Source organism: Mauremys reevesii, unplaced genomic scaffold, assembly GCF_016161935.1.
Source record: "Mauremys reevesii isolate NIE-2019 unplaced genomic scaffold, ASM1616193v1 Contig6, whole genome shotgun sequence".
Taxonomy (NCBI): Eukaryota; Metazoa; Chordata; order Testudines; family Geoemydidae; genus Mauremys; species Mauremys reevesii.
In genome coordinates this window covers 303,184-324,005 of record NW_024100873.1, presented here as the reverse complement: position 1 = coordinate 324,005, position 20,822 = coordinate 303,184, and the positions used below count along the sequence as shown (strand labels likewise).

At 50.8% G+C, this 20,822-nt stretch overlaps 1 protein-coding gene across 1 annotated transcript in view; it reads right to left on the bottom strand.

The window, feature by feature from the left end:
• Window positions 1-20,822, bottom strand: part of LOC120394448 (C-type lectin domain family 2 member B-like) — a 1,239,960-nt gene that overhangs the window by 1,101,049 nt on the left and 118,089 nt on the right. The gene's annotated exons all lie outside the window — the stretch shown is intronic.

Below are 20,822 nucleotides of genomic sequence, written 5' to 3'. Positions count from 1 at the left end.
GAAATCATCCCTCTTCCAGGGGAGAGTCTAGTAGCCAGTGACCCTTCCCGGCCCTCCCTACGGGGTTGGGGTCCCCCCTCCCCAGCTGAGAGCAGGTCCTGTCTGTTTGAATCAAAATGAAGGTCGTGACTCTGTTTAAATTCAGCCTTTGAGTGTCCTAAGTTCTGTCTCCGTCTCTGGAAAACCCCCTGTGAGCCAGTGTGTGGGAACCAAACGTTCCAGGGTGCGATCCCAGCCAGGGAGAGGCTGGGTCACCGCTTGCCCTGCAGCCTGGGGTGTCTCACAGTCCTGTGCAGAAGCTCCCAACCTGGGCCAAACAGCCTGCAGGTCACACCTTGAGTGTCTGTGCCTGGCCACAGCCCTGCTCCAGCCGCCTGTCAGCAAACCCCCGCGCCACACTGGGTCCACCAGCCTTGGTCACTACTTGCAGGGTGACCTCCCTCACACTAGCCAACTGAGCATCGGTTCCTGCCAAACCACCCCTTTGAACGAGTCTCAAATCACGGCCCAGCAGTCTGGCCTTGTGTTTCTCCACTGCGTTGTTTTTGCGGGTACAGGCATCGTTAGCTATCCCTGTCTCCCCGCCCCCGTGACCCGTCTCAAACACCGTTTGCCACAACGGTGTGTTTTTCTTCAGGGCCCATAGCAGCAACCGTATAACGTCTCTTCATGAGAAACTTGACTGATGGTGTTGGCCAGGGCCTTCGAGGTGCAGCCATCTTTAATCATCAGACCCGTTCAGATAGAAGCTCCTCCTTACTTAGGGAGGGACGACGCATGATACTCTTAGCCAGTAGTTTAGGGCTGTCGTTGTAAGGAGGAGCTTCTATTTAAATGCTGCAGTGCCTCTGTTTAACCCAGGAACATTTAGCTCTAGGGGCAGAATTGGTGGACAAAGTGACAGAGGCCGAGAACCCAAATAGTGTTTTAGATGAAATCATCAAACCAACAGATAAATGTTTAATGCAAAATGTTGAACATCATTCAGCAAATTACAAAATCTTGCTAAGAAAAAACACTAACAGAGCGTGTTTTGGGAACAAAATAGGCCGTGTTGTAATATAAAATGTCAGTTGAAAATAAGTGTGTAAAGCGTGTTTTCATGGAGTTCCAGGGATGTGGGGTTTGTCAAAAGGGCGGTAAGTTGCCCCCGTAGTATATGCGCAGTTAGGTTACAGTTTGACAACAACAACAAAAGGTTTATGAACGGCCTGTTCCTCTAACAAAGGCCCAACCACCTCACCCAGCCCTGGTGTTTGCGCATGAGGGTTATAGGCTCCCTATGGACCATTGCAAAGCAGCCCCAGCACCCCTCTTAGATCATACCATCTTCTGCTTCGGCTGTACCTTTTCATTTTCCACCTCAAGGCCCTCTGCATTAGGACTTAATCAGAGCCCCTCTGATTTCAACAATGTCTCAGGTTTCTCGTCTACTGTTTCATATTATTTAATGCTGTACATCACCTAGGGTTACTGTTTGCATAAAAGTGTTTATAAAAACAAAACAAAATATATTCTCTAGGGGCTTAGACAAGGTAATAATCTACAATATTGTAACTATTGCTTTGCAGTCCTTGCTACAATGTATCTTTTAGCTTGTTTTTGTTAATACCGTAAGATGGGGGGAGATAATACCTCAAAAAGTGGAAAACTGTTTTCAAACAATAAACACTTGCCCATGCTAAAGCATAACAACTTACACAGGGTATGTCTACACTACAAGACTATTTCGAATCAACTTAAGTCAAATTTGTGGAATTGACCTTATGAAGTCGAATTTGTGTATCCACACTAAATACACTAATTTGACTGTGTGAGTCCACAGTAACGGAGCCACCGTCGACTTTGGAAGCGATGCACTGTGGGAAGCTATCCCACAGTTCCCACACTCCCCGCTGCCCATTGGAATTCTGGGATTTCCCCCAATGCATGCTGGGGGAAAAATGTGTCGAGGGTGGTTTTGGGTAACTGTCATCATTGAACCGTCAATCACGCCCTCCCCGAAAGCGCCTGCGGGCAATCTGTTCGTGCACTTTTCTGCTCAGTGACAGCGCTGGCGCCACAGCACTGCGAGCACGGAGCCCGCTGCAGTTATGGCCGTTGTCAACTCCTCGCACCTTATCGTCCACCTCTTCCACAGTCAGCTGCTGAGAAATCGGGCTACTTTTCAATGGTGCTGCGAGCACTGGTGGACCATGGGGGACGTTTTACCAACATCAATGTCGGGTGGCCGGACAAGGTTCATGACGCGTGTGTTTTCAGGAACTCTGGTCTGTTTAGACGCCTGCAGGAAGGTAGTTTCTTCCTGGACCACAAAATAACTCTTGGGGATGTGCAGATGCCTATAGTTATCCTCGGGGACCCAGCCTACCCACTAATTCCCTGGCTCGTGAAGCTCTGTGCAGGCACCTTGCACAGCGACAAGGAACTCTTCAAGTACCAGCGAGCAGCGTGACCTGTGACTGTTCAGTTTCTTTACAGAGAAGCTGAACCTGCCCCTGTTTCTTTACCAAGTTACTGTTGACTAGCATCTGCAGTTACATACCCCGTCCACCCCGCTTCCCCCACTTCCAACACATGTTTAAAAATAAAACACTTGTTCCACTGTGACTTTACAAAGGTTTCTTTATTGATGACTTTGCGTTAAAGGGTTGAAACTGGGACGCAGACTGTGCTGGTAGGGTGTGCGGTGATGTAAAGACCGCCTCTAAACTCGAGGAATGACAAGCTCCTCCCAGAGCGGTCCGCAGTGCCGGACTGGTTGTTTCAACGGAGCCTGCCATCCCTCCTTTTTGGGACTCTGTGTGCGGGGTCTATGTGGCCTTGCGGTGGGGTAGGACGGATACAGATTCCTCTGCTGCGTGGCTCTGTGGTCCAGGACAGGGACCGTTGCATGAGATCTGTAACTCCCCTCCCCTGCTACAAAGTCACATACCCCCCCCCCACCCACACAGAATCTGCAAACCACCTCCCATACCGACCAGGGTGCCTACTGACTGCACTGTGTGTGTGACCTGCTGCTGATCCTGCCCCCGTCTCTGTACCCTGCTAAAGGTGACTGTCCTATGCAATACCCTACCCCTTCCCCCTTCAAACACAGCGTTGTGTAAAAAGCATGACGGAAACAGTAATTAACAGCAAAGTATTTTTAATAATTAACCAGACAGTCAGGGGATGAAACTGGGATTGGGGCCTGGGTGAGTCAGGAAGGGAAAGAATTCTCAAAAATTAGAGTATGAGAGCTTTTGGGTAATTGAGCAATCTGCTGGGGTGCAGTGACAGTTTTCACGGCCCCTGGCGCCACTCCTTCTGGTTACTTTGGGTGACGGGAGGTATGGGACTTTGTGGCAGGGGAGGGCGGTTGCAGATACACTGCGGGGGGGCTGTCCCCCTGGCTGCGGTCCTGCAGAACATCCACAAGGCGCCGGAGCGTGTCCGTTTGCTCCCTCATTAGTCCAAGCAGCGTTTGAGTCGCCTGCTTGTCTTCCTCACACCACCTCTCCTCCCGTTCATTGTGTGAGCGCTGATACAGAGAGAGGGTCTCCCTCCACTGGCTCTGCTGGTCCGCCTCGGCTCGGGAGCACCCCATAACTTCAGCGATCATCTCGTCCCGTGTCTTTTTCTTTTGCCGCCTAATCTTTGCCAGCCTTTGTGAGGGGGATGCTGTGGCAGGTCTGGAGACAGTCGAAGCTGTGTGATGGGAAACAGGGAGTGAATTCCTTGCAAAGATACATTTTTGCGAACAATGAACACAGTCTAGTCTGTGTCTGTGAACACCACCATGCACAGCACCTATCTCGTCCGCACTCCTACAGCAGGCAATCCTGAAAGCATAAACTCTGCCCCTGTTCTACCCCATCGCAGTGTCCCCCGACCCTTGCACTTCTGGGTTGAGATCCCAGTGCCTGATGGTGCAAATATCATTGTCGCGGGTGGTTCTGGGTAAATGTCGTCAGTCACTCCTTCCTCTGGGAAAGCAACGCCAGACAATCATTTCGAGCCCGTTTTCCTGGATTGCCCTGGCAGACGCCATAGCGTGGCAGCCATGGAGCATGTTTTGCCTTTTGTCACTGTCACCGTATGTGTACTAGATGCCGCGGACAGAGGCGATTCAGCAGCGCTACACAGCAGCATTCATTTGCCTTTGCATGACAGCAGAGATGGTTATCAGCCATACTGTACCATGCCATTGTAAATTGGCAAGGTGATGATGGTTACCAGTTGTATTGCATTATACCTTCTGCTGCTGTCATAGGTGCCCCTGGCTGAGATCAGCCGGGGGCGCAAAAGACAAAACTGGGAATGACTCCCCGAGTCAATCCCTTCTTTATGGTATCTAAAAATAGAGTAATTCCTGCATAGAATATGGGGCTAGTGTAGTAGCGATCCAGTGTTTCAGAGAGCACAGCCGCTCCGTGTCAGATTATTCAGGAATGATGAGCTGCATGCCATTCACAGGGGGTGCTCCTGCAACAACCCCACCTGTTGCTTCCCTCCTCCCCCAGCCTTCCCGGGCTACCGTTGCAGTGTCCCCTGATTTGTCTGCTGAAGTAATACAGAATGCAGGAATAAGAAACAGTGACTTGTTACTGAAATGAAATAAGGGGAAGGCAGCCTCCAGCTGCTATGATTGTTCAGACAGGACAACATTAAGTAGTGTGTGGGAGAGGAAAACAGCATCCTGCTGCTATGACAGTCCAGGCAGTCCAGAATCTTTTCTTTACAAATGAAGGGCGGGGGCTGATGGAGCTCAGCCCCCTGTTGCTATGATGAAGACGGTTAGCAGGCCGTCTACTTATGGGCTGATGACGAGGACAGGTACCAGTTGTATTGCACTACACCATCTACAGCAAGGCTGCTGCTGCTGCTGCTGCTGATGATGATGATGACGACGGATATCAGTCATATTGCACCGTCAGCCACCCATAGGGGGCGGGGGGAGGATGGTACAGTACAGTGCCGCAGCATCGTGTCTACCAGCAGCATTCAGTACACATAGGGTGACATTTAAAAGAGTCAAGAGATGATTTTTTTTCCTTTTCCTTCTGGGGGTGGGGGAGGGGGGTACATTGACGAGCTATGCCCTGAACCGCCGCGGACAATGTGTTTGACCGTACAGGTATTGGGAGATCAGCCAAGAATGCAAATGCTTTTCGGAGACTGCAGGAACTGTGGGATACCTTGCGTCCTCAGTCCCCCCTCCCTCCATGAGCGTCCATTTGATTCTTTGGCTTTCCGTTACGCTTGTCATGCAGCAGCGTGCTGAGTCTCTGCTACGCCGTCTGTCCGGAGATTTTTTAAAAATACTTTGGACCAGGCGTAACATTACAGTAATTCCCCTAATTAGATGCAGGAATCTCCGAGCGAGATCACCCTGAGGACGGTCACTGAAGGAGATAGAGAGCGCATGCTGTGTGAAAGCCAGCACAAACCAGGGCCCTATGCAGCCGTGCTCGGGGAGGCAATGCTCCCTGAGTACCTCATGAAAGCCTGGCGCGGAAAAGTGTGCTACCACGGAGCACCCAATAAGGCAGCTCTCCCCAGGAACCTCCTGCGGAGGCTTTTCGATTACCTCCAGGAGAGCTTCGTGGAGATCTCCCAGGAGGATTTCTGTTCTATCCCCATATATATAGAGACCTCCTTTTCACATACTTCAGCTTCCTGTTATATTAAGAATAAAAGTTTACATGTTTAAAGCACTTACCGACTGCTCCTTCCCCTGATTCAGGGTCCGGGTTAATGGCCGGGGAGGGTTGGTAGGGGATCTCCGTGAGGGTGATGAAGAGATCCTGGCTGTCGGGGAAACCAGCGTTGTAAGCGCTGTCGCCTGCCTCGTCCTCCACAAACCCTTCCTCATCTTCCCCGTCCGTGAACATCGCCGAGGAACTGTCCGTCGACACTGTCCCATCATCAGAGTCCATGGTCACTGGTGGGGCAGTGGTGGCAGGCTCCGTAGCATACGTTTGCCGCTTTGATTTTTTGGTAGCCTTGTCTGGGGTCCTTGATTTTCACGCGGCGCTGCGTTGCATCACGGCTGTATCCTCTGTCTCTCATGGCTTTGGAGACCTTCTCGTAGGTCTTTGCATTCCGTTTTTTGGAGCGCAGCTCCAAAAGCACAGACTCCTCGCCACACACACCGATCAGATCCAAGACTTCCCGGTCAGTCTATGCTGGGTCCCTCTTTCTATTCAGAGATTACATGAACTCCTCTGCTGGAGAGCTCTGCATTGCTGCCGGTGCTGCTGAGCTAGCCCCAATGTCCAGCCACGAAATGAGATTCAAACTGTCCAGACAGGAAAAGGAATTCAAATTTTCCCGGGGCTTTTCCTGTGTGGCTGGTCAGAACATCGAAGCTCAGACTGCTGTCCAGAGTGTCAACAGAGTGGTGCAGTGTGGGATAGCTCCCGGAGCTACTAAGTTCGATTTGCATCCACACCTAGCCTAATTCGACATAGCCATGTCGAATTTAGCGCTACTCCCCTCGTCGGGGAGGAGTACAGAATTCAAACTAAAGAGCCCTCTATGTCGAATTAAATGGCTTCCTGGTGTGGACGGGTGCACGGTTAATTCAAATTAACGCTGCTAAATTCGAATTAAAGTCCTAGTGTAGACCAGGCCACAGACAGGCTGCCTACAAAACTGTTTCACTAAAAGAGTTATCATAGACTTTAAGGTCAGAAGGGACCATTATGATCATCTAGTCTGACCTCCTGCACAACGCAGGCCACAGAATCTCACCCACCCACCGCTGTATCAAACCTGTCTCTGAGCCACTGAAGTCCTCAGATCATGGTTTAAAGACTTCAAGGCGCAGAGAACCTTCCAGCAAGTGACCTGTGCCCCATGCTGCAGAGGAAGGCAAAAAACCCCCAGGGCTTCTGCCAATCTGCCCTGGAGGAAAATTCCTTCCCGACCCCAAATATGGAGATCAGTTAAACCCTGAGCATGTGGGCAAGTCTCACCAGCCAGCACCCAGGAAAGAATTCTCTGTAGTAACTCAGATCCCACCTATCACAAGCCACAATGATAAAGGAAGTCAATTCACCCAAGCTTGCATGGCTTTTTCCCCAGTGACTGCAGGGGAAAAAAGGGGGAAGGATGGGGGGAGAAAAGTGTATGTGGGGAACGGGGGTGAGGAAGGCTCCATATCTCTGGTAAAAAACAGCTAACTTTTTTTACATAAGTTATTTTTTCTTGTGTTTTTTGTATAAATCCAAACTTTAAAAAGCAAGCTTGGGTTTTTTATTAAAACACATATTTAAACTCCCCTCAATTGCCAGTTTTCATATTCTTACCCAGTTGTTGTTTTGGTACTTTAAAAACACTATTTTTAAAAGAACAGGCTAGTATCTTAAGCCTTTTTAGTTCACTAAACTTCTACAAAATATCCCTAAGAGGGGCCTTGTTTTGTTACAGCTCGGGCAATACTGCTTTTTCATAATGAACTTTACAAAAACATAATGCTTCAAATATATGGGGAGGAAAATAAACTTCTCTCATCCACTGGATTACAAAATAAGGGGGATATAAACTAGCTGTTACTAAGGTTCTGTGGTTTTCACTCCGGCGTGTTTTCTGCGTGCTCTTTTTTTAATTAAAACACATGTAAAAATGTTAAAGGGCTCTGTCTTCATATAGGCTTGTCTTTTAAAGTGTTTATTCCTCTACAAAACTTAATATAACTTTCACTTGTATGTGTTAAAAAGCAGGAAAAGAAGCAGCCTTCTTTGATCCACTGGCTTACAGAGGCTGTTTTTGCTCACAGCTGCTTTGCTGCAAAAGCCTGCTGTCCTTACTAAAAGAATGACCAGTGCTAGCCTAAACCTAGGGGAAAACTTTTATAAGCAGGCTTTCTGTGTTTTTAAGCCTGAGTTGTTTCAGCAGACTTGCATGTTACTGAAACACCTATGCCTAAGGGGCTAAATGAAGGTTATGGGTCTTCAGGTAGGCTTGTCTTTTCAACTGTTTATTCCTTTCCAAGCCTTTCACCTCTCTTTGTTAAAAGGTGGGAAAGAAACAATCTTCTTCTCTCTAATCCAATGGTTAACAAAATAAAGGGTATATAAACTGTCTGTTACTAAAAACCTGGGGTGCTTCTGCCTGCTCTTTTACATTTTAATGAAACACCTATGCCAAGGGGGCTAAATAAAAAAAAATGTCTTCAGGTAGCCTGTTTTTCAGAGGGGTCTTCTTCTTTTCTAATCCACTACCTTCAAAAGGCTGTTTCAAGTGGTTCTCACTAAAAACCTTGAGGGGAAACTTTTTCTTAGTAAGAGTTTTGTGTGTTTAGGTCTGGGGTGCTTCTGCATGCTTTTTTTTTTAATTGAAACACCCCTACAAATAAAGGAATGTGTCTTCAGGTAGGTTTGTTATTTCATGTGTTTATTCCTGTTAAAAAGGGGGGGGTTTAGACATTACTTCAAAAAACACATTTTAAAATGGTTTATAGTATGTGGTGTTCAGCTTTCTTACAGGGTCCTGGTTGTTTAGATAAGAGCAGAGCAGGGCTTTGCTGCAGCTTCACAGTTTTTACTAAAAAATAACCAGTGCTAGTCTGAAACCTAGGGGGGGAAACTTTTTTTGTCACTATACATTACTTGTATAACCCTAGACTTTTTTTTGTCCTGCCTTTTTTTTATTATTATTATTGTTATTATTAAAACACCTATACCAAAGGACTGTGTCTTCATTTAGGCATGAATGAAGTATTTGTTTCTTTCCAAGACTTTCACCTCTCTTTGTTAAAAAGTGGGGGAAGAAGCAATCTTCTTCTCTCTAATCCAGTGGTATACAAAATAAAGGGTATATAAACCATCTGTTACTAAAAACCTGGGGGTTTAAGCCTAGGGTGCTTCTGCCTGCTCTTTTTTTATTACAACACATACAAAAGGGATGTGGCTTAGGTTTGTCTTTTCAAGTCATTATCCCTTTGCAAAACTTAATGTAACTTTAACATGTGTTTGTTAAAAAGCAGGTAAAGAAGCAAACTCCTTCTCTGTGATCCACTGACTCACAGACGCAGTTTTTGCTGACAGCTGCTTTGCTGCAAAAGCCTGCTGTCCTTACTAAAAAAAATGACCAGTGCCAGGCTAAAACCTAGGAGAAAACTTTTATAAACCGGCGTTCTGTGTTTTTAAGCCTGGGTTGTTTCTGTGGACTTACATGTTATTGAAACAGCTATGCCTAAGGGACTAAATGAAGGTTTCGGTCTTCAGGTAGGCTTGTCTTTTTAACTGTTTATTCCTTTCCAAGCCTTTCACCTCTCTTTGTTAAAAAGTGGGGAAAGAAACAAACTTCTCTCTGATCCACTGGTTTACAAAATAAAGGGTATATAAACCGTCTGTTACTAAAAACCTGGGGTTTTAAGCCTAGGGTGCTTGTGCCTGCTTTTTATTATTATTATTATTACAACACATACAAAAGGGGTGTGTCTTAGGTTTGTCTTTTCAATGTAACTTTAACTTGTTTGTTAAAAAGTTTGGGAAAGAAGCAGCCTTCTTATCTCTGATCCACTGTCTCACAGAGGCTGCTTTGCTAACAGGCGCTTTGCTTTTTTGTCTTTCTAATCCACTGGTTTACAAAATAAGGGGTATGTAAACAGGGCCAGCTCCAGGGTTTTTGCTGCCTCAAGCAGCAAAAAAAAAAAAAAGAAAAAAAAAAAAGCCACCATCGCGGTCAGCTCTATCGCTGCCGCTTCAGTCTTCGGCGACAATTCGGCGGCAGGTCCTTTGCTCCGAGAGGGAGTGAGGGATTGGCCGCTGAATTGCCTCTGAAGACCCAGACGTGCCGCCCCTCATCATTGGCCGCCCCAAGCAGATGCTTGCTGGGCTGGGGCCTGGACCTGGCCCTGAGTACAGACACTGGAGCAACAGAATCGATGGACTCTGTTTTCTTGGGAAGTTTATGGGTCTGGGCTGCCCTCCCTGACTCTCCAGATCTCCTCTGCACCCCAAGGAACCTCCCACCCAGCATGGGTTCCTCTCTCATTCCCCCAGGAATAGTGGCTATAATAACCCAGTGGCAAATGAGCTGCACCTGGGGTGACTGCAGAGCAAGTGGCACAGCAAGGACCTGCTTCCAGCAGGGTTGGTTCAGAGCTGCTTTGTCAGAAATCTTCAGACATTTTCTACAGGGTATTAGGAAATGTGGCTGCCCTGCCCCCGCTCCATCAGTAGTTGGGTTAGTTTCCTGTTTTACACAATCAGTCAGATTTGCTGGAAGTGAGAAGCATCCTTGGGTGGATTCCACAGGGGCCTTGTTGTTACAGATCTAGTCAGTCAGGGCTGGCTGAAAGCCACAAATGACTCACTGCTCCCCCAGCAGCTCCCACTCCCAGACCCTTAGGGACAGAATCTGGGCGATTCAGTTGAGATGAAGGGGAACAAGACACAAAGCACAATCCAGTGCGAGTTCTCCCTGAGGGACCAGAGAGCAAGTCCCCTCTGGTGCCCAGTAACTGGTGTTTGGCTGAGGCACGTCTCCACTCTATTTGCCAGGGGAGCTGAGCTCTTTTCACACCCTGGCCCCTGTAATGGGTGCTGGGCCGGTCTGAAAATCCAGGCTGTGGTGCAGTGTGGAGAAACCAGCCTGGAAATCACCCAGCAGCGACCCCCACCCAGCCCAACCCCACCCACTCTCCCTGTGAGGAACCTGCTAAGCAAGAAACTCCCTCCCCGCTGCACATCCCCGTCCCCGTGTCAGTGGGGGAGAGCTCTCCTGGCGATAACCCCCACCCCCACCCCAATAGCTTTCACCCCTGAACGACAAAAGTTTTAGTGCTGAAAGTGGCAGTGTAGACACAGCCTTACTGGTGGCAAAAACATCCCTGCTCAATGCCTTTTTTTTTTCATAGGGATTTAGCTTTCTGAAGAGGATTGTGGAAGCCAGTAAATAATTAACAAGGATTTAAAGAGATCTTAATGAATGTTAGTTAGCAAGAGTCAAGCCATACTGTAACCTTAATGACGTAAGACTTGTAGGAGCAAAGATAGTGCGAGGCGACAGGACAGGAATTGTGTACAAAGTTATTACGACCTTGCAATCACTAACCAAAATGCAGGCTTGCTTTTCTTAGGATTGAGACAAATAAGATAAGCCTTTTTGCTATGTATAAACAAAATGTAGTTGTTGCTTTTTACTGTCTGTATTATTGTTAGAAATTGTCTGTAAAAGGTATAAAGGCTTGCTGTGATTGTTTACCAGTTGAGAGACCTGTCCAAGACCCTGTGTCCTATGGCACTCTCTCCCTCCATGGTAATTACTGGAGAAATAATAAAGTATTTAATTTTGCTGCACCCAAACAAAAAGCGAGAACAAGTTTTCTTCGACAATTTGGGGGCTCGTCCGGGATGGCAACCCCCACGGACCCACAGACAACTACTACGGATCATTCCCCTTCGAACCCCATGGCGCCACATGAGAGGTATGAGACCTTTTGAAATCTCTATTGGGGTATCGGAGGAGGACTGTCCGTGAGGACGTCTGTCTCTCTGTTGGGCTCACGCCATCTGAACTTATTGACTGTGCAGCAGGATCAGATGCAAAGTGGTATTGGGGAGAGGCCCCAATAAGGTTAGTTTATAGCAGTACTGGGAACTGCTGAGTTGGCCAAGGAAATGCATAGGTAAATGCATAAGGTAATGCATAGGTAAATGCATTAGAATGCACCGGTGCTGAGGGGTTTTTACCGCCTCAAGAGGGGTTGTCATACAGCCTCATGGTATTGGTCCGGACCAGGTAACGATGCATCATGGTTTAAAAAAAAAAAAAAAAAAAAAAAAGATAAAAAGGTTGAAAAAGGGTTTAAAAAAAAAAAAAAACCAAAAAGAAAAAGGAAGAAAAGGAGGCCTTGGTGTGTGTGTGTGTACACCAGTGTGAGTGGCTGTTACCGGGCTAGCCCAGTAACTAGTGGATCTTTAGGAGATCCGACCCACGGTGGGCTGACTCAGCCTGGCATAGTCCGGCGAGGAAGCTGCCTAGGTCTAGGAGTGTGTGAACCCATCTTCCCTCCCCTTTCCTTGTGAGTCTCTCCTGTGTGAGTGGAAAATGGGTAAGGGACTGTCTAAATATTCCACCTCACCCCCTAAGGGTGCCCCAGCATATTACATGTACGTACATTATGGTCCTAAAACCTGCAGGTATTTAAATGATTGGAATCTGTACACGCGTGAAAATTCATTTAAACAATGCCCATTAGAAGGTACCTTCAATCTAGATAAGATCATATATCTCAGTGGAGCTTTAATCACCAAAGAAAAACCTCTGACACAGTGTGAGCAATTTGTCTAGGAACGGGTTAACTAAGTGCAACTAAGTGTTGCTAAGTGCAAAGAAAATTGCTTTCAGCCCCAGCTGCTTGTGGAAAATAGAGGCACTACAAGTTACAGAATTGGAATTATATTTGCAAAGCTTAACTTCCCAGTGAGACATGTGTGAGTATTAAAGTGGTTTAAGGCTTGGGGCATTCATATTTTTCCCGAGTGATGTGGGAGCATTCCCAACACTCTCCATTGTTGTTTTATTATTTTTAATGAAGCTTTAAAATTTGATTATATGCTCTGTTGGTCTGATCACCTGACATGAGGGATAAATTAGTAACAGGAATTTGTCACAGTTTGGTGAGCAATTAAGAATGGGGGAACATTGCAGAATTTACACCATCTATCTGTTTTACCCTTGTTAGTTTATGTTTGCTTTGTTTGGTACTGTTGGTGTTTTGTGTTAAGAATAGCATGATTATAGGTGAGCTCTAATAGAATAAGGAAACACTATTTGGGTTTGGTGCACTATTTAGCTTTGGCTCTGTTTTGTTTAACCGGTTACTGATGTTTTTCTGCTCTGTTCATTTGGGCGATGGGTGTGTGAGCGGAACTGAACTTCTCGTTCGTAATTCCTCAGAGTGGAAGCCATGTGTGCGATGAAGCTCTGAGGTTGTCCTGAAATTTTACAGTCCCGCCCCCCCCCGTAGCGGACAATGTAATAGAAGTAGAAAAATCTGGCTTAGACTGTAATTTTCTTTGCTCTCTGTGTAATTTTCTTTTCTGTTTAAGTGTCAGCAGACAAATGGGTGGGTCTCTGGGTAGACCCCCAAAGGGGTTTGGATTATGTGTTAAGTAAATGGCCTTTACCCAATGGCCATGTATTTTTGCCCAGGTGGCAAGCCTTACTAGGGAGGACTCAGGTAGTCTTGTGAGTAGAAATGTTTTGGGGACAAGACCAGAAGGGTGGGGGCTAGTTGAGTAGCCCACCCTCCTAGCTAAGAACTGGTTGTGGAACAAGCTCGTGTCCATGGACGGGACGATTCAGTGAGGAAAAAAGGATCGGGCCCAAGCGGGAAGGCAACAGACAAAGAGATTTGGAAAACAGGTTGGAAAACAAGTTTTCTTCGACAGGATGATCCCTTTCAAATTCAGTTTCCCTTGGGATGAGGGGTGTGGGGAAGATAAGCCGGCAGGAGCAGTGTGTTTCTCTCTCTCTCTTCCCCAGATGCAGGGTAAAGTGCCCACCAGGATCCTGAGAGCAAACAGAGATTTTGATTTCTACTGAAGTGGTTGCTGGTTTGTATGTTGCAGTGGGGAACAATAAAGCAGTGTCTATACTGGCAATTTCAGTGCTAACACTTTTGTCACTCAGCGGTGTGAACACCCCCCACCCCGTCCAACTGACAAAAGTTTTAGCGCTGAAAAGCGTCAGTATTGACAGTGCTTTATCGTTCAGGGTGGTTTTGTTTTATCGCCGGGAGAGCTCACTCCTGGTGATAAAGTACAGCTACACGGCACTGCGGCTGCGGTGCCGTAAGGTGCACTGTGTAGTCATAGCCTAAAAGAAGGTGGGTCTTCAGGACGCCTGAGTTCTTTACCCAGATGCGGGGGAGTGAAGTCTAGTGGTCAGAGCACCCATTTTAAACCCAGCCCTGGGAGAAAGTTGTCTAATGGTTAAAATAGAGGAGTGAGTCAGGATGCCTGGGTTCTGTTCCTAGCGCTGCTACTGACTATGTGAACATGGCAGGGTGTTGGTTTGTGCCTCTGCCTTAAATTCGTCTTCTGTGAAATGGGTGTAAACACGCTCACCCAAAGCACCTTGCGATCCTTGGATAATCGGTTCTGTATAAAAGCAAAGAATCTATAATCCATTAGTGTTTGCAAAGTCCTTGGAACTGCTGGGAGTCGCACAAAACACAGGTCTGGTCTTGATTGAGGAGGGGGCTGTGCTGTGTAATGCTGACACCTAATGGACACTCTCTGCATTGCAGCAGAATGATGGGGACCAGCAATACAGGCTGCCAGATGTCACTCACTGCATTACATTAGTACTGTGCCATTAAGAGAAGCATCAGGAGAGGAAATAAGGGGGAGAGCAAGCCTCCAATATGTCTGGTGAGCTGTGCTGCCCAGCTGCCGGCCCCATGAGTGGAGCTACGGCTGCAGATGCCTTGCAGAGCTCCACCTCTTACACTGGCAGCAGGGGCCTGCCAGGAGAACAGAGCACTCTATGTTATTAACCGTGAGCTCATCCCAGAGACTAATCACTGGAGTTGGCAAGAAAGGAGAGAAGCAGCACGCATGCTGATTTTTAGTGGCACTCTGCTGCCAGCCGGGGTCCCGGCCACTGGCCCCACAGAGGCCGCTGCCTGCCTGGATGGTTGGAACCCCTGTAATTTACTGTAATTTAAGGTTTCACCTGCCATGGGGTGGCGGACGGAACCCCAAACTGGCAGCGGGCTGAGCCGCTCAGTCCACTGCCGATCTGGGGTTCGGTCTGCCGGTACGCGAAACCTTAAATTACCGTAAATAAATGAAGACTTAGCACACCACTTCTCAAAGGTTGCCAACCCCTGGTCTAGTGGCTAGAATGGTACAGACTATTATGATCTGTGTAAGGTAGGTAGGCTCTGCATTGGATTCAACCAGGAGCAACTCCCCTCTTTTCTTTTGGGTAGATAGAGGGGAGATCTGGGCAGCGGTGGGCAAAGCTGGGTGTCAGGAGGGGGGATTATGGCAACACCCTGTCTCTGGGGATGAACACAAGAGCTTTAGATCTTGGATGGGGCCAGCCAGCCCCCCAAGCAACCCCATGGAAAGGGGACCCTTTCAGCCCTGTCTCTCCTCTCAATCCTTCCACCCTAGCTCAGCTTTTCTCATCTGCACCCCAGATCCCCTGCCCCAGGAGTCTCTCGAGGGCTGAGTCCTTCACTTCTAACCAGCTACATCTCTGCCTCTCTGGGTGTGTGTGTGGGGGGGGTGGAATTTCTCCCTTCTCCCAGCACCCTGTTGAGCCCAGTAACTGGTGTTTGGCTGAGGCACGTCTCCACTCTATTTGCAATGGGAGCTGAGCTCTTTTCACACCCTGGCCCCTGTAATGGGTGCTGGGCCGGTCTGAAAATCCAGGCTGTGGTGCAGGGTGGAGAAACCAGCCTGGAAATCACCCTGCAGCGACCCGCCCTGCCCCCCCCCCCGCCCAACCCCACCCACTCTCCCTGTGAGGAACCTGCTAATCAAGAAACTCCCTCCCCGCTGCACATCCCCGTCCCCGGGCCAGGGAGGAGGAAGGACCCAGACCCAGGGTGTGGCCGGGTCTTGGGAAAACAGCAGCAGGGAAGCCAGGCGCAGCGGGAGAAATCCCCTGGGAGCTGCGGACCGAGCAGGCTGCGGGGGCAGGGAGCAGGGTGGGTGGGTCGGTTCCAGCCCAAGAGGAGGCGGCTCCAGTCTCGATTATAACCCGCTCCGGGCCCCGCGTTGATTCATTGTTTCCAGCAGCCGTTTGTGGTTGTGGACAGAAGCGCTGCAAGCAGGGGCGGCTCTAGGCACCAGCTAAACAAGCTGGTGCCTAGGGCGGCAAAATCTAGGGGGCGGCATAAGGCTGGGGCCCCAGCTCATCCTGCCGCTGCGAGCCGAGGAGCGGCCCGTCCCCTGCAGCCGGGCAGGGCCGCGCTACTGGCTCCGCTTGGGGGGGAGGGATGGCCTCTTACTGCGGAAGAGCGGCGGGACCCGGTAGCACTGCAGAAGATGGGCCGCTCCTCCTCCGCTTGTTCGCTCCATAGCTGCCATCCCCCCGGCGCCTCAGCGCATCCTAAACAGCGCTGCAGCCGCCTGGCTCCGGGGTGGGGGAGGAGGAGGGGCTGAGCTCCGCCCCGCTCCGAGCCGCGTGGTCAGGGGGCGGGGCTGTGAGCTCCAAGCCGAGCGGCTCCTCCCCTGACCACGCGGCTCTGAGCGGGGAAGAGCTCAGCCCCACCGGAGCCGTGGGGCTGCAGCGCTGTGCAGGGCCGCTTCTCGATGCGCCCGGTGAGCCGGGGATAAGCAGCCGGGGCCGGGGGGTTGGCTAAGGGGCAGGGAGTCCCGGGGACACTCAGGGGGCAGGGAGGGGGCAGAGGTTCTGGGGGGGGGCGGTCAAGGGACAGGGAGGCAGGGCCGGCTCTAGGTTTTTTGCTGCCCCCCGTCCCAGCCCTGGGCTCCCCCCCTGTACCCTCCTGCTGCCCTCTCCCCACCCTGCTGCTGCCCCAGCCCTGGGTTCCCCCCCCATGAGTGCCTCCCCCCAATACACACCTCCTGCCTCCTCAGCCCTGGGTCACTGGTAATGCTCCCAGGGCAGGTCATTCAGCAGGAATTTTGGATGTGCACAAAACACAGACAGGATTGGTTCCCATATGGTTACAGAGCTGCAGTAAAGTGGAACAATTTTCAGCTTGTGTGATTGGAGGATATCTGGATGCATATTATAAGACTGTCCTCCATAAATGAGGAAATGTTGAGGTGCCTTTATTATTCTTTTGTTCCACTCTTTCTTTCTATGGGGAATTTGCCAGTGCAATATCACTGTCCAGGGCCGGCTCCAGACCCCAGCGCGCCAAGCGCGTGCTTGGGGCGGCATCCCGCGGGAGGGCAGCAGGCGGCCCCGGTGGGGGAGGTCCACCGGAGCCGCGGACCAGCGACCGCCAAAGTGCCCCCCGTGGCATGCCGGCACAAATCCTAGAGCCGCCCCTGCCGGCAGCTGCGGGGAGCCCAGAGCCTTTTAAATCCCAGCCGCGGCCGGGCGTCAGAGGGCTCTGCGCTGCCCGCAGGGGCAGGGAGCCCAGAGCCCTTTGAATCCCAGCCCCTGGCCGCTGATTGCCCCCTCCCCCGACCCCTGCCCCCACGGCCCCCCAGGAGCCCCACCCCCGATCTAAGCACCCCTGGTCCTTGTCCCCTGATTACCCCCTCCCGAGACCCCTGCCCCTAACTGCCCCTTGGGACCCCAGCCCCTATCTAAGCCTCCCTTCTCCTTGTCCCCAACTGCCCCCTCCTGAGACCCCACCCAACTTCCCCCCAGGACCCCACTCCCTACCTGTCCCCGATAAACCTCCTGGACTCCCATGCCTATCCAATTGCTGCCTGTCCCCTGACTGCCCCTCCGAACCGCTGCCCCATCCAACCCCCCCTGCTCCTTGTCCCTTGACTGCCCCCCGGAACCCCGTACCTCTTCTCCAACCCCCAAACCGCTTACTGTGTCACTCAGACCAGCGTGTCTGGCTCCCTGCAGCTCCAGACAGTTGCTGCCATGCTCCCCCATGGAGCCCACAGCCCTCTCCCACCCCCAGCACCTGCCTTCCAGATTTGAACACCTCAAAATTCAGGAGTGCTCAAGCTCGGTTTGGGCAGCTTTTACTTCATTTCTCCCAAATCAAATATACCGATCCACTGTAATTTGCTGTAGAAAAAGTAAGATAAAATTGAGCAAGAAATGCTTATTAGGACTGGAATTGCTATTTTCAATAGCCATTGCCTTTTTGTTTGTTTAAAAGGAAGACAGTGATATTGCATTGGCAAATTCCCCATAGAAAGAAAGAGTGGAACAAAAGAATAATAAAGGCACCTCAACTTTTCCTTATTTATGGAGGACAGTCTTATAATATGCATCCAGATCTCCTCCAATCACACAAGCTGAAAATTGTTCCACTTTACTGCAGCTCTGTAACCATATGGGAACCAGTCCTGTCTGTGTTTTGTGCACATCCAAAATTCCGGCTGAATGACCCGCCCTGGGAGCGAGTTACCAGTGACCCAGGGCTGGGGCAGCAGGAGGTGTGGGGGGGGCACTGGTGGGGGGGAGCCCAGGGCTGGGGCAGCAGCAGGGTGGAGGGAGGGCACTGGTGGGGAGGAACGGGGAAGCCCTGCGGTGGGGTGGCCGGGTGTGTGTGTGGGTGGGGGGGAGAGCCCAGGACTGGGGCAGCAGGAGGGTACGGGGGGAGCCCAGGGCTGGGAAGGGGGGGCAGCCAAATTTTTTTTTGCATGGGGCAGCAAAAAACCTAGAGCCGGCCCTGAGGGAAGCCAGGCGCCGCGGGAGAAATCCCCAGGGAGCTGCGGACCGAGCAGGATGCAGGGGCGGGGCTGGGGGCAGGGTGGGTGAGTTGGTTCCAGCCCAAGAGGAGGCGGCTCCAGTCTTGACTATAACCCGCTCCCGGCTCCGCATTGGTTCATTGTTTCCAGCCAGGGCCGCCCAGAGGATTCCGGGGGCCCGGGGTCTTTGGTGGCGGGGGGCCCTTCTGTTCTGGGACCCGCTGCCAAAGTGCCCCGAAGACCCGCGGTGGCCCTCCCCCCCGCCGCTGAAGTGCAGCCCGGTCTTCGGCGGTAATTCCGCGGAGGGGGTTCCCGCCGCGGGTCTTCGGGGCACTTCGGCAGCGGGTCCCGGAACAGAAGGGCCCCCCCCTGCCGCCGAATTACCACCGAAGACCAAGCTGAACTTCGGCGGTGGGTCCCGCTCCTTCTGCGGCGGTAATTCGCCAGCGGGAGGTCGTTCTGCCCGGGAGCGGAAGGACCCCCCGCCGGCGAAGACCGGGAGCGAAGAAGCTCCTGCGCCCGGCCCTGCAAGAGTTTTCCAGGCCCCCTGGAGCGAGTGAAGGACCCCGCTCCAGGGGCCCCGAAAAACTCTGGTGGGGGCCCCTGTGGGGATTGGGGCCTGGGGCAAATTGCCCCTCTTGCCCCCCCTCTGGGCGGCCCTGTTTCCAGCAGCCGTTTGTGGTTGTGGACAGAAGCTCTGCAAGCCCGGGCCGGGTGAGAAGGGACCGGACCAGACCAGACCAGGGCTCTGCGCTCCGCTCCGGGCTGGGCGGGAGGGGCCGGGCGCTCAGTTCTCCGGGCTGGGGGGGACTGTATTTGTTTGGGGGGGACCAGGCTGGGGCAGGTGGATATTTTGTGGGGGCTGGTAACCAGGCTGGGTGGGTTTGTTTTTGGGAGGTGAAGGGGGGGGCAGGTCCGATCTTTTGGGGTGATGGAGGGGCACAGCGAGCTATGTAGAAACGGAGCATGCGCAGTGTGGCTCCTGTTGATTTCCAATGCCAAGGCAGTAGGTCAGGGGTTCTCAAACTGTGGGTCGGGACCAGGGGCGGCTCTAGGAATTGCCGCGCCCCAAGCAGGGCGGCGAGCTGCGGGGAGGTGCTCTGGCGGTCGCCGGTCCCGCGGCTCAGGTGGACCTCCGGCAGACATGCCTGCGGGAGGTCCACCAGAGCCACCTGCCGCCCGCCCCTCCAAGCGTGCGCTTGGCGGGCTGGGGTCTGGACTGCCCTGTATGTAAACTGTCTTTTATTAAAAACCTGGGGTTTTAAACCTAAGGTGTTTCTGCCTGTTCTTTTTCATTGAAACACTTATGCCAAGGGGGTTAAATAAAGAAATGTGTCTTCATTTTTAGGCATGTCTTTTCAAGTGTTTATACCTTTTCAAGACTTTCACCTTTCTTTGTTAAAAAGTGGGGGAAGAAGCAATCTTCTTCTTTCTAATTCAATGGTTTACAAAATAAGGGGTTTATAAACTGTTACTAAAAACCTGGGGTGCTTCTGCCTGCTTTTTTTAAAAAGCAGGTAAAGAAGCAAACTCCTTCTCTGTGATCCACTGACTCACAGAGGCTGCTTTGCTAACAGGAGCTTTGCTGCAAAAGCCTATTTCACATTGTGCTTACTAAAAAATAACACCTGTTAGTCTAAAACCTAGGGGGAAACTTTAAAAAATGGTGTGTTACTAAAAGCTTATGGTTTTAACTTTTATAAAAACCGCTCTGTAAAAAGGCTACATGGCAAAAAAAAATGCTGAGGGTCTGTTTCTTTAGATAAGACTAAAAACAGTTAAAAGGGAGTGGGGAGAGGGAAGGGGGGAAGGAGGGAGTTGACTCTTGTTTAAAATCTTGGGACTCTAGGATTGGTTCAGGAAAAAGAATTCTATGATGCTGCTGTAGAACAACCTCTGATTGGGCCGATCCAAAGGCGGTGCTAAGTCTGAGGGTCTGAACCAGGGACAGAAAGACTTAAAAGGTGAGAATTCTCTCTCTCTCTCATTTTCTCTGACTCAACCATGTGCGGTCTATCTTTGCCCTCTGCAGAGGGGTTCTCTTTTCCCTTTTCTTGCCCTGTTCTTTTTAACCTCTCTTTTTCTTCACCTACCCTGATACTCAGGGCCGGCTTTAGGAAGTGCAGGGCCCAGTTCCAACAGTTTTGACGGGGCCCCGGCAGGGATGACTATATATTAAACAAACAAAAAAAATGTAAAAAAAAAAAAACACATGGGGCTTGTACTCACTGGGCGGTGCTCCGAGTCTTCGGCGGCACTTCGGTGGTGGGTCCTTCACTCGCTCCCGGTCTTCGGTGGCACTGAAGGACCCGCCACCGAAATGCCACCAAAGACCCAGAGCAAGCGAAGGACCCACCGCCAAAGTGTCGCCGAAGACCCGGAGCACCGCCAGGTGAGTAAAAATTGAAAAGGCGCCTCTAGCCAGGGAAGAGATACTCACTGGGTGCGGGGCCCTCTTAGGTGCGGGGCCCGATTCGGGGGAATTGGTGGAATTGGCCTAAAGCCGGCCCT